This window comes from Thamnophis elegans, chromosome 4 (assembly GCF_009769535.1).
Source record: "Thamnophis elegans isolate rThaEle1 chromosome 4, rThaEle1.pri, whole genome shotgun sequence".
NCBI classification, from domain to species: domain Eukaryota; kingdom Metazoa; phylum Chordata; class Lepidosauria; order Squamata; family Colubridae; genus Thamnophis; species Thamnophis elegans.
Window position 1 is genome coordinate 112,814,926 of NC_045544.1, and position 13,145 is coordinate 112,828,070.

The 13,145-nt window shown below is 43.3% G+C and overlaps 1 protein-coding gene across 3 annotated transcripts in view; it reads left to right on the forward strand.

Annotated features, from left to right (window-relative positions):
* Positions 1-8,013: 8,013 nt before the first annotated feature.
* ZNF395 (zinc finger protein 395) overlaps positions 8,014-13,145 on the forward strand; it is a 51,408-nt gene continuing 46,276 nt past the window's right edge. Inside the window, exon 1 of one of the 3 annotated variants that reach the window (XM_032215530.1) lies at positions 8,014-8,150. The gene's annotated coding sequence lies outside the window, so the exon portion shown is untranslated. The other 2 variants (XM_032215528.1, XM_032215529.1) reach the window with 2 other exon arrangements.

Consider the following 13,145-nt stretch of genomic DNA (forward strand, 5'->3'; position numbering starts at 1 on the left):
CAACATTAGAGTAAGTCATGGTTTTGTTTTAGTCTTTGTCTTCGACATGAAACATGATAGTCTGGTTACCATGGAAGTGAACGTGATATTTGCTCATTGTCATGGCCAGGCCAATATTTAGTGAAGTTTTATCCCACATAATCAAACTGTTATTGTGAGGTGGGGATTGCTCCTTTGCAGATTCTGAAAGATTCCTGAATACTTTGAAGAGAGTCTCATACCAGTGTCCTAAATCCAGCTGAGGAAGTCAAAAGTGGTTGAGGTTGAGAAAATTGCCCTGATGGCAAAACACAAGGAGCCTTACATGATCACTCCCAATCATAGCAACCTGTAGAGCTTACTCTGTTGCCTGGGAAATTCTGAGACATAGAGATCAAAGGATAAATATTATACCACCATGATGGCGAACCTATGGCACGCGTGCCACAGGTGGCATGGCAGAGCCCTCTCTGCGGGCTTGCAAACCATCGCCCCAGCTCAGCTTCACCACGCATGTGTGCACATCTCCCGCCGGCCAGCTGGTTTTTGGATCTCTGCTGTGCATGCATGGGGGGGGGGGGAGGAGAGCGCCGGGGCATGTAGCGATGAAAAGGTTAGCCATCACTGTTATAGCACATAATAAAGCCAGATTGTACTACTGGTCAGAGCTGCAAAGTTGGCAACTTCATATGGGATTTCTATATCATTCTTAAGTATTCTAAATCTGTCACCTATGCTCACTTTTTAGCACAGCTAGAGCATTACAATCTTTGAAATGTTATCTTTCCATTTTGATTGGAGAACCTCATTAGGGAGTGTATGTGGTCTGTTTCACGATGGGCCAGAGTTATCTCTCAACAAGTGCTTTCAAGGATCTGATGAACGCTCCTTCTGGGTTTTATCAGATCCATGAACGAAGATAGTATTGGCTTTATTGTCATTGTACAAAATAAATACAATGAAATTGGTTACAACACAACAAAGAGAGGGTTTGATAGCTTCATCTTCCTTCAATTTTGTTTTTTTTTAATGTACAGTAGAGGGAAGTAAGTATATCCAATCCTGTTTCATTCTACTGTACTTTAAAACACAGTGTTTTACTTGAGTTTTTCTGTTAGCAGATCCTTTTGGTATTTTGTCAGAACAGCAGTCAGCTGATTGAAGAGAGCAGAGTGTTCCTTCCACAAACTATCTCTAGGCTTCTGGTTGAACTGTGGAGTTTTTTTTTTAACTGTCTTGTGCTGCATGAGTGCACATACACACACTAGCAAACCCCCCCCCCCCTTTTTATGGAGGGCTTTTGCTGTGCCAGGGCTCTCCCTCACAGTCCCGTCAGCCAACTTTAGTGTCCTATTAATTCTATCTGTTGGAAAGTACTGTTTGCAAATGTTTCACCCTGAGGAAGATCGGCAATTTCTTCATTCATTCAATCAATCAATCAAAATAAATAAATAAATAAATAAATGAAAAGCAAGCAAGCAAATGCCAATTGATCTTTTGGGGGGAGGGCCCCCCACTCTCCTATTGGTCAGTTATTTATACCAACTGGTCATCCTCAGTTGATCTTGAAACTCTAAGCAATGTTGTGTTGCTTAAATTTAAATTTTAAAATGTGGGAAAGATCAGAAGAAGAATATTAGGTACATTCACACTGACTTCAGTTATTTATAACATATTGAATCTGGATGGGAAACATCAGGAATTCTCAACATCCAGGAAGAAGGCAGCGACACACCACTATCTGAATTGTTGTCATGAAAACTACATGGACGTGTCCAGCTTGAGTTGAGAAAGTTGTTATTTTTACAGGTCAATGGAGGAAGAACTTCATTTTATGTTCTAAAGGCTGCAGCGGTGAAGATGAAGCACAACAAGCTTCATGAAACATGAAGGAATTGGGGAACACAAATGGTGGAAGTGCCCCAAAACTGGATTTCTTGCCTGCCATGTATCATCAAGTAGCCATACAGCAGAATTTATTTGAGTGGCTAAAGATTTTCCAGGATCTACATTGGTGTACAGCTGTTCAACCTACCACATAGTCTGTGGATGATTCATACAGTACTAGCCAAGAGATTTGAGTGAATGAAGAATGGCGCACATGGCCTTAAAGGTACATCTACTGTTAAATAAATGAAGTTCACATAAGCTAGTCCTCTCTTACAATATTCCTATGATTCCCAGAATTCTAAAAATAAAAAAGCACTGTTTTGAAAAAAATACTATTTTTCAAAATATATATATATGGGGATTTCAGTAGTACAAAGCAGCAGTACACTGCTGATCATGAAATCACCAGCTCGTGTACCATTAAAAAAAAATGGCTGGGATTTGAAATTACAAAAATGCCAGTATGCTGCTGTTGATAAAACAAGCACTAATGAGCAGCCTCCAATGTTGCATGAATTAAGCTCTGCACAGTGGGATGTTTAGTTCACACTCTCCCCATTGCCTCCTCCATGTGCATCTTTAAAACATGCTACAAAGGCCTGAAAGACATTCCAAAGCACAGGATAGCACATTCAAGAGAAGCCGGCCCTCTCCACACACGTCCCACACCCCATTATGCAGCAGTGGAGCAAGTTTATTGCTCCTCTCCCAGTGAAATTATTTTGCTTATGTCAGCAGTGCACAGCTTCCTTTATACTGAGGGTTATATTTGGCCTTTGACTGATGTGTGCTAAAAAGTAATTACATTTGGGAGAAAGAAGTAGGCAGGACCAGAATGAAAAGGAAATAAAATTTAATTTAAATGTCCTCCATGTGGCAGTGCCTGTCCAACTTCGCTTGCCCTTGGAAGCTAAACACCGTTGAGTTGGATATTAGTGTGACAGATAAACATAAGTCTATGAGAAGCCACCAGGATACCCTATGGTTAGAGATTGAGAAGTGGAAGAAAAATCCATGGACAACAGCAGTAGAAAACACCTTGCCCAGTTGCCCCCAAATCCTGCATTGATATATGCCCATAGGTAAAGGTAAAGGTTCCGCTCGCACATATGTGCTAGTCATTCCTGACTCTAGGGGATGGTGCTCATCTCCGTTTCAAAGCCGAAGAGCCAGCACTGTGAAGACTCCGTGGTCTTGTGGCTGGCATAACTAAACATCGAAGGCGCATGGAACGCTGTTACCTTCCCACCAAAGGTGGTCCCTATTTTTCTACTTGCATTTTTACATGCTTTCAAAGTGCTAGGTTGGCAGAAGCTGGGACAAGTGACGGGAGCTCACTCCGTTAGGCGGTGCTAGGGATTCAAACGGCTGAACTGCTGACCTTTCTGATCGACAAGCTCAGTGTCTTAGCCACTGAGCCACCGCATCCCCTTTATATGCCCATGGTGTCTATCCCCTTACAGTAGTATCAAAGAGAAAGGAAGCTTTTCTGTAGAATTTATTTGAAATTAATCGCAATTAAGATAACAGTCATTGGTAGTTGTTTTTAGAGTCATACCCACATCCTAGGTTTTTTAAACAACACACATCCTGCTTTAGATCAATAGTTAATGAGGTTTTTCCTTCTAGCATTCATTTTTCATACAGGAATTCCAAGAACAAGCAAAGCCCAGGTTCCTCATGAATTAATGCTGGACAAAATAATTTTGAAAATAATGAATTTCTTGAGATAAGATACATTGTTGTTCTTGCCACTTCGGTTATTCTTAAATATTCAGAGGAGAAGATGAAAGGAACAGGATGGAAATGGAAAGACTACACTTGTACTTGTTTTCCTTACAGCAATTTTACTTTGAACACAGGGATATTCAAGGTTACCCTGAGGGCTGGTAAGCAAGCAATCCTTGAGAATGTTTCCATGCTTTAGTGGTAAAGCGAAACAGGGCCACCAATTTTCCCATGCTCTGCCCTCTACTAGATATTGCTGACTGGGAGAGCCACAGAAGGTTTCCCTGTGCTGTTCCAGGGATTCCATACACTCTGCACCTGGAGCCACACCATTATTTATTTCAGTTTCTATGACTGCCCACTGTCACACGGTTCTAGGTGGTTTGCATAGGTTAAACCAAGCAGCACAACTAAAATACTGTACTGTGGAACACATACAGAACGGAGTGCACAGGCCAAGAGCTAAGCCTTGGCATGCTGTCAACCATGTAAAAGTGGAATCGGATAGCATAGAGCCATGCAGCCACTTCTTTGTCGGACTCATGTTTCTTCACTTGGATTCTGCTCTCTACTTCTCACTCTGGTTCATTTTCTATCTCTGGTTCCTCACTATCTGTCCTTGTGCCAGTGAAGATCACCCAATATAGTAAGCGAGAATGGTTGATGTACTTAGACTACCCGGCAACTGTGTCCCTGGGCTGGTTTGTATACAGTGTTAGGATTTACTTCAACCATTGTTCGATGATACCTCCTACACATGGTCAAAATCTTTGCCTTGTGTTGCCCATCCTCATTTGTTCCTCAGTATTTCATCTGGAAAGCAATAGAAAGAAACCACATTTTAGCTCTGTGTGAGTTGCGGTGAGAAAGGTGTTGCATTATGTGTCATGTTTTCATGCATTATGCATTGGGATTTTCACAAGCATTGCCCCTTCCCACAATCGCCAGCAGCATTGTCTTGAGTAGAATGGTCACTAGGGTATATGGATATTATTACACCCGTGAGTCATTTAGTCAGCAGATAACTGTTAGACAACAGTCCTTAATAAATGCAATTTATTATATATTGCTAGTCCCCCTTTCAGGGATTGTTTCATTTTATGTATACTCATTGTGTGGCTTAACTGTCTTCCTGTGAATAAAAGGACTTGTTGCTAATTGAGGTGGATCCAGGATTTAAGACAGACCTTTGGGGATGAGGCTGGACTAGCAAATGTTATGTGTTGTGTGAATCCATCCAGAATCTTAGGAAAATAAGCATGTTTTATACTAACTTTCCAATAGGCAATTTAATCATTGCAGCCAACACTTGGCAGTTAATCAAACCAACAATACGAGAAACTCAAAATAAATACTGCTCATTGGAAAAGATAATATCAAGTTTATATGCAGAGTCAGACTATTAGAAGAAAGAAACTTCCTTCTGAACATGGAAGTCTTAAAACCAAATGAGTACAATGAACAGAAATTCAGCCAAGCAAAATGTATGTTGGCTACAACTGATGTGTAAACAAAATGTAGATTTGAGTAAATAAAACAATAGGAACACAATTCTGACAATATTAACACCCACTATACAAAACAATCTGGGAGGCAATTTAAATAGTTTGTGTGTGTGTGTGTGTGTGTGTGTGAGAGAGAGAGAGAGGGAGAGAGAGGGAGAGAGAGAGAGAGAGAATTAAAGGCTTTCTGCAGGAGAACACAAATATTAAGGAGATGGGTTAGAATTTGAAATTCATAACAGAAAAGGTATTTTAATTTTGCATAGTTGTAGACCTAAAATAATGTTAAAATACAAAGCAACCAACCTAACAACCCAGTTCATAACAGAAATTAAACATAATTGGATTTTTTTTCAGTCTGAAATCCTACTAAAATGACTACAGCACAGTTGCTTTATAGCCAGTTTTCTGGAAACTTTGGATGCTGTTAATTTATTGGGAGCTGCACAATTGGGGTCAACCCAAAAGCTTTATGGTTAGAGGGAAGATTAGCTGCAACCACCAAGAACATGTAATGTATTTTTTCTTGTCTCATGTTGTACAATATATCAGTTTTGGATTGCAACAAGAAATGGTGTGCAGATTCCTAGAATTTTCAGAGACATCGTTTTGATATGCTTAATTGTATCTGGTTTGTTTTTAACATGTAAACTTCCTTTGAGCCATAGAGGCAAGCCTGAAGGTATGTGATTATTTTATGTTCATTAAAGTGTGGCACAATCAGTTATATTGTGCCCTGACATCAGGTATATGCCCAGAGTTAATGCAAAGAAAAGACGTTCTCTGCAATTCAGGAAGCATTTCAGAGAAATACCATACAGGGACAGCTGGCATGTGCTTCTGCCTCTCTCACCATTCTGTTTTGTGTCCACTCCTCCTCCTGCTCAGCCAGAGGCAATGGGAGAAACACAGTACTTTTTCCTCTGCACGTTTAAAACTGCAGTTGTGAACAGACAGGCCGAAGCAAAGCGAAAGATGTTGTGTGTGTGCTTGCATTGGCACAGTGCACAGAAGACTTGGACACGGTCCAAACTGACAGAGAAGCCACTGGGTGGGGAAAATAGCAGGGATCTCTCTCTCTCTCTCTCTCTCTCTGTGTGTGCGTGTGCGTGTGTGCGTGTGTGTGTGCATGCCTATGTGTAAATCAAGCTAATCTGGAGCTTCTTCAGTCAATCCAGGAGATCATGTTCCAAAATCTAGGCTATTGCCATTGCCACATGAGGAATTGGAGAAATGATTCATCCCATCCAGTATTAGTATAGCCCTAGCTTCTTCCTGGCCTGATGAATGCATTCAGCACTAATGAACTAACTAGAGGGATTGCCTATCCGTGCTAGATTACACTTCCAATTAGGCATGTATTCCTGATTTTAATAAATAGCATTCTCTGGGGAGGAGCACCCTCCTTGGCATGAGTGGGTAAATTAACTGTTTCCTTCCATGCTCAACTGCAGAGAACATTCCAATTTCTGACCTGGGAAGAAATGCCTGTTAGCACCGACAGGTAATCCATGAATGGAAGGAGACTGTTATTTCTTTTCTGGATTGACCCATTCTCTTCTGTCTCTTCCCTGTGAAGTTTATTTCTTCCCATATTTAACCTCCACGATTTGAAATCAGCCTAAGGAGAAATGGCACAGAGGTAAAAGTAGTAGGACCATTGTTACCGACATGATAATTCGTAGTATTAATTGAATCTAGCAAATATTTGCACGAGCCGTTTCTATTATTGTTTATTTGACTGCCTTTGAGATCTGTCTTTGAAAAATATAAAGTAAATTAACATCACCGGTTCTCTGGGTCTAATGCATTCTTATGTGCCAGCACCATGCCTCATTGCTACCGTTAATATATGGGCATTGATACAGCACTTGGCTCTAATATTGATTATTCAGTATTACAATGAAAGAATCTACTGTGCACATGCTTTCCTTTATTATTCCTGAAAAACTTATGCCACAGACAGAACCAAAGGTTAAGGCCAGAGCTTTATCATGCTTACAGCAACACCAGATTCTGGCTGGGCTCATGTCAGTTTCTTGTATTAGTATCAGAAAGACACTTAGGTTTATGTTTTAGATGAGGATTAGTAGTTAACTTTATGTACTAAACGCTAGCTGATGAAGCCTTAGGCTACAACAGTACTTAGTATTACTTAATTATATAACTTTGTAGATCTTCCATAGTACCAAAAGGATGATGAGTTAGGGTTAGGGTATGGGGGTAACCCCCTCCCCCATCTTCAGGTACTAAGGATGATCTACAAAGTTGGAAAGGCTACCCATAGAGTATCTTTATTTGAGTCTCAGTCATCTTTACAAACAGTCCTGAAAGAAAGATTGGCGGGTCTCCCCCAAATTGCAAAAAAACTGGGACAAAACCACGAACGCATTTAGTAATGGGAGGCTCGCTGCTGCATCTTTTCCTTGTCGGTGGGCTCCACCACAGACATAATGTGTTGCTGTTGCTGCTGCTGTTGCTACAGGTCGGTTTTGTGAAAGATTTATTTCACGACAACGGCATTTGCTCCAATAAGGACTTTCTGGGTTTACATGAAGGCGACGAATAACGTTAAAACAATCTGTCTCGCTAAGGGAGAAGAATCCCCTTGTGGACTGGAAAGGGGAGACCTGGGGACGATACAAAACCCTGCTCTCTTCTACCGAGCTCCGCAATCGCAGCCAGGAGTTGAAAAAGAGCTTAAAAAGCAGAGCTGGGCGAAAAGGAGTGGGTGAAAGCGGGGGAGGACGGCGAGGCGCTAGCAGGAGAGCTGAAGCGGCTTGGCTTCGGTGTTTATTTTTTGCAGGGCTCCGGCTGGGGGCGTGTATTTAAATAGAGCCGCGCAGCCAATGCGCGCCGAGGGGTTGGGCCATGAGGGCAGCTTGTTTACAACAGATCTTTCCGAGCTGTTCTAACCCGGCCGGCAAGGAGGAAGAGGGCGAGAAGCAAAGCCTGGCGTCGGGAGCACGTGGAGTCGCGAGCGCGGGAGAGCTGGCCAGGCCTCCCCGTCCGCTCCCCCTGCCGCCCGCCCCGGGAGGAGCCGCCTGCAAGGTGAGATGATGGGTGCAGCGACGGGGCTGGACAGGCCCTGCCAAAGTCCACCGTGCACTGGCGGGACTGATAAATACATTAAGGCAAGCTGGTGGGTGTTCTCTGCCAAAAGGTGGCAGATCTTGCGAAAGGACAGCCGAAGTGGGGGCTGGCTCGGAGCAAAGGTCCAATATAGTTCCGAACGACCCGTGCAAAGGTGGCTCTCGGAGAGGGAGCTTTTAAGCGGCTGGAAGGCGGCGACTACTTTACTCTTGCTGGTTTTGTGCTTAATCGGCCAAAGCGGCTATTGGCAGATATATTGCTTCTGCATATGCAGGATCCATTATTAAATTTACAGTAGTTACTTCATCTGCCTGGAAATGATCCAAGTCCTTTTGGATTCCTCTTAGAAGCCAGCGGCCATTGCTTCGTCTGACGACGGAGAGCTCCCCAAACTGCTTAGGCGTTAAGTAAAAAAAAAAGATGCAATTTTGGTTTTCACTATCTCCATGATCTGCCTCAATACACATTCTCGGCTTCCAATGTTTTAAGCTTCCCGGGTTTTCTTTCTTCATATTTTTCGCATTTTTTGTAGCTGGTTGACATGTCCAACCGCTTTTCCTCCAACCCCCCCCCCTTTTCCAATTCCTATTTGCCTAAATTAAGCTCTTTCCCCAATGAAGAAAAGCAGAATCTCCGCCTTTTCTAAGGGCGCAGCTGCAGGTGCATTTGACCACCAACCTCTGCAGACAGCGTGTGTATTGGCCATGCTGCCTGAGGAAATGATTGTGTAGCCTAACGTTCAGAAGGCACAGGGTTGGCACAGGCAGTTTTAGCTGTTTCTCAGAGGAAGCAAAGTACAGCTCCCTAATCATTTGTGTATTACTTTTTTGGATGTTTGTACATTAATGCCTGCATATATTTTGCTTCTACTGTAGTCTTAAGTAGAAAGTGAACAACCTCCTTTTTTCACTAAGATTGAAAATGTTTTGATTTCCTTTATTTTGCAAACAGGTATGTTTGGTCTTTGAGACTTTTAGCTCACTTAAAAACACTTTGTAGCTCATCTCAATTGTGCAATTACAGAAGTTCTTCCATAAAATTGGGGTGGGGGGAATCCTTTGTATGCATTTGTACCAATTTATATTTATTGACAGCCTCAACTGTGTAAACAGAAAGCCCCATAACAGCCTTTCTGAATCCTCCAGCTAGAGTGGACTGGAATTCCTAGAGCTTTCAGCTTCTAAAAATTTTAGGAATTGCAATTCCAACACATCCGGAGGGTGCCAGGTTGGGAAAAACTGCTTTAGATAGCAAATGGATGGTGGAAAGGGGTTACTTCAAGTCAAACGAAGGCAAACAGTGGCCCACAGAACACATTCAATCCCCAAACCACATTTTTTGGCAGGTGTCAAAGCTGTGTCTGTCTGTATCTCTGGATTTCAACAGCATAATAACCTTAGCACCATTTGTGGTGGAAAAAAAACACAGGACTGTTAATCTAAATCCTAAAATAGGCCTGGCATACTTTGGAAGAGAAGCCAATCTTTCTGCCTCAACTGGGAAAAATGGAGAATTTCGGTTCCACCAAAGTTGCAGATAAGCCTCTACTCATTCTATGACCCACCCAGTGCAGCTTTCCAATGGTTTATCCTCCACTCCTTCAATTTAATGGAATAGATACACCCAGATCTCATTCTTGTATTTGTGAAATATCTTGCTTCTTGGTGATCATGCTGGATAATGTATCTTGTATCATTAAGGTAGGATATATAGCTGTCAAGAGACTTTCACTTACAATTGGCACATGCTTGATGCTTTAAAATAAGATTGGGAGGGCCCCTAGCTTACACATAAATCCTTTTTGGCATATAGAGGGGCCCACATTCAAACCCTGATATCTCAAATGGAAAGAAGGATCCATTGGATATTCAAGGTTCCAAATTCCAAATTGATAGTTAATAGTCTGTCCTGACATAAAGCAGCTACATTAATCTAGGAAAAACTAAGACTTCTTAATGGTGAGAACTATTTAATTACAGAGATTTTATAATTATTTTATAACAAAAATGCCTCAGACCAGCCTATATATCACCCCCTTATGTTTTACTGGTGCTTTGAGACCTTGTTTGAAATCCAGTGGCAAAATGGCTGCACTTTGGCAGGTCAGATTTGATCACTCTTTTACACTGGGAAGGGAAATCAACAGAATTGGACTTTCAGAAATCCATATGACACAGGAATGGATATAGTTCTGGAGCATAGACTTTAACTTCAATGAACTATGCCATATTTGCCCAAAACAGTGGAATTGTGAGAACTCTCCAATTTTGTTGGATATCAAGAAAGATTCCAAGGCTGTTTTAACTGGAAGCTAGTATCTGCAAAACATGTCTTCAGCATTGGTGCTTACTTTCCCCCAAATAATTGTACTAGTTAATCCAAGCTAGTGTTCCAACTTTTTAAATCTCCATTTCAAGGAACCTAAGGTCTTGTCTAGGTAAAACTGAATTGATAAACACAACTATGATATACAAAGCAGCCCTTGGAAAGGTTACCTGGTTGTCTGATCCAATTCAGTCTTTTTTTAAAAAACAAAACAAAATAAAATAAGCTTATTTTTAAATGCAAATGAAAAAATGTTCTGTTTTTGCCTTACAGTTAAGAATACAGAATGTTTCTTAGAACAGTGTTTCTCAACCTTGGCAAATTGAAGATGTCCGGACTTCAACTCCCAGAATTCCCCAGCCAGCTGGGGAATTCTGGGAGTTGAAGTCCGGACATCTTCAAGTTGCCAAGGTTGAGAAACACTGTCTTAGAAGACCAAGGAAGGAGCTCTCCAACATTAAACTGATAAATATGAGGTGTCAAAGGTGTCACGTTTTAGCTTGGCAGCCTCCCTTTTTTTCTTCAAAGTTTTCTAAGCTCTTTCATTGCTTCCTTGAGTCTTAAGGTACACTCCATCTTCTATTTGCAGTGTAGGTGTGTCTCTTCAAACAAATGATTGCAAACCCCTGGGGCAAACAACTTGTTAATATGTGTGTTAAGAAGGATAACTGCAGTAGTGGCAAATTCAGTGGTGCAAAATGGCAAACTTTTTTTAAAAAATAAAACTGATTTCCTCTGGTGAACATGGCTCCAATTCAATGCTAAGAAGTGGATTTAAAAAAACCCACAACAGCTTTATTTGCTTAATGAAGCAATTCTATATATGCTAGTAATTTTTGAGTCAATTCATTGGACAAGTGACGGCTTTCTGTATGTCCCCTTTGTATGGTAGTGATAGTCTCTGCAATATATTTTGTTCCCCCCTGCACACTTTGTCTTTGCTTCCATGCTTTTTTTGTAAAATTTCTGTTCTATATGCCCTTCTTCAGAACTTGGGTATATTAATTTTTAGGTGTCGAAATGTATCTTTTCATCCTGTATCCATAATAATTCATGAAACGGTCTTGGCTTTTGTTTTCCCTTCGCCTCACCTTTTTAATGAATATATTTTATATACATGAATTGTACCTATTATTTTATATTTTGTAAGCCACTTTGCAAGGCGTTTGCATAGGAAGTAGGGTAACTAGTGTCCAATATCCATCAAGTGTTTCTGAACAAATGTATTTTGGCTAAATCCTGCCAGCTAGGAATGATGGGACTTGAAATCTGACATACATAGTAGGGGACTTCTGGCCTTCCTAGCTCCCAAAGTGTTGTTAAGCAAAGCGCGATGCCAGTGTCCTTTATCGTGCCCAGTACAGTATCACCCGATCCTCGGAGCTACAGTGGTAACAAAACCTCCCTCGAGTGTGCGAGGAACCAGAAATTCACCTGAGCTAGCATTTTATCTACAGCGGCGGTTCGCCACACGCCTCGAGGTTTCCATGCCCGACTGGTGGCACTTGCCCCGTGGATGCTGTCTGCCCAGTCAGCTGGCGCCTGCTATTTTGTGGCCACGCGGGTTGGCGGATGTGTGCAGAATTGCCAAGCCGCTCACCCCCCCCACCCACCCCCACTCCCAGCCGGCTCCTCGGTGCGGCTTCGCGTTGTTTGCGTTCTGGTTTTTGCGCGTTTCCTCGACGTGCTGCTATGCCGCCGCCACCGCAAAGCGAGTACCTCCCTTCCGAGCCGGGACTCCAGGCCGGGGGCTGCCTGCAGCCGCGTACGTGAGGCAGCTTGTGCCGGGGACAGAGGAGGGGAGGAGACGGGACTGGAGGGGAGGAGAAAGGGAGGAGGGAGCTGGAAGGGGAAGGTGGATTTCAAAACAAGCTTCGGAAAGGAAGGAGGGAGCGGAGCTGGCAAGCGGCGTCTGGAGGTAAGCGGAGAAGCGCCGCGGGTGGCGGCGGGGAGAGCGCGCGCGCACACACCCACCCCTTTGCGCCCGCGAGGGAATCGGGGGCCGCTGCAGCCGCTCGCGAAAAGAGGCCGGGGAAAAAAAAAAAAGCCCAAGCAGCCGGGGACTTGCCCAGTGCAAGCGGAGTGGGTGTGTGCGCGCGCAACCTGCCACGGGCCGCGCAGTTGTCGGTGCCGCGCGGTTCGCGGGCAGTCCGTCTTCCACCCGCTTCCTCTGCAAAACCCGAACCAAACTTCGTGGATCTCGCTTGGTCTCCGCCCCGGTTTAGGAATTAATTGCTTCCTAGCTGGAAAAGGGTGAGCTCTTGCGCGCAAGCTTCCTGATCCAACGCCGCGGACAGCGGTCCCCGGCGTTCTTAACACTTTACCTGCCCTTTAGATCTACTCTTGTCTTTTGCACAACCGGACTGTTTTATGCCGGTGCTTGCACCGCGGCAAGTGGTTTTCGCTGTGCGGTGGTCCCCCACCCCCTTCCCCTCGACGTGGTTACTGAAGTCCCCTCGCATTTCCTCCCCCTTTGGACAAGCCCTCCAGGACTTGGAGAGAGGAGAGGGAGATGGACTTAGTTTTTGCTTCCTCCTCTCCCCGCAGTCGATCTACTGCTGTTCCTAATTTTTTGCGATCACTTGGGTCCCAGTAGCCAGGCTCTTCCTTGTGCGAGCTGCCCTGTGT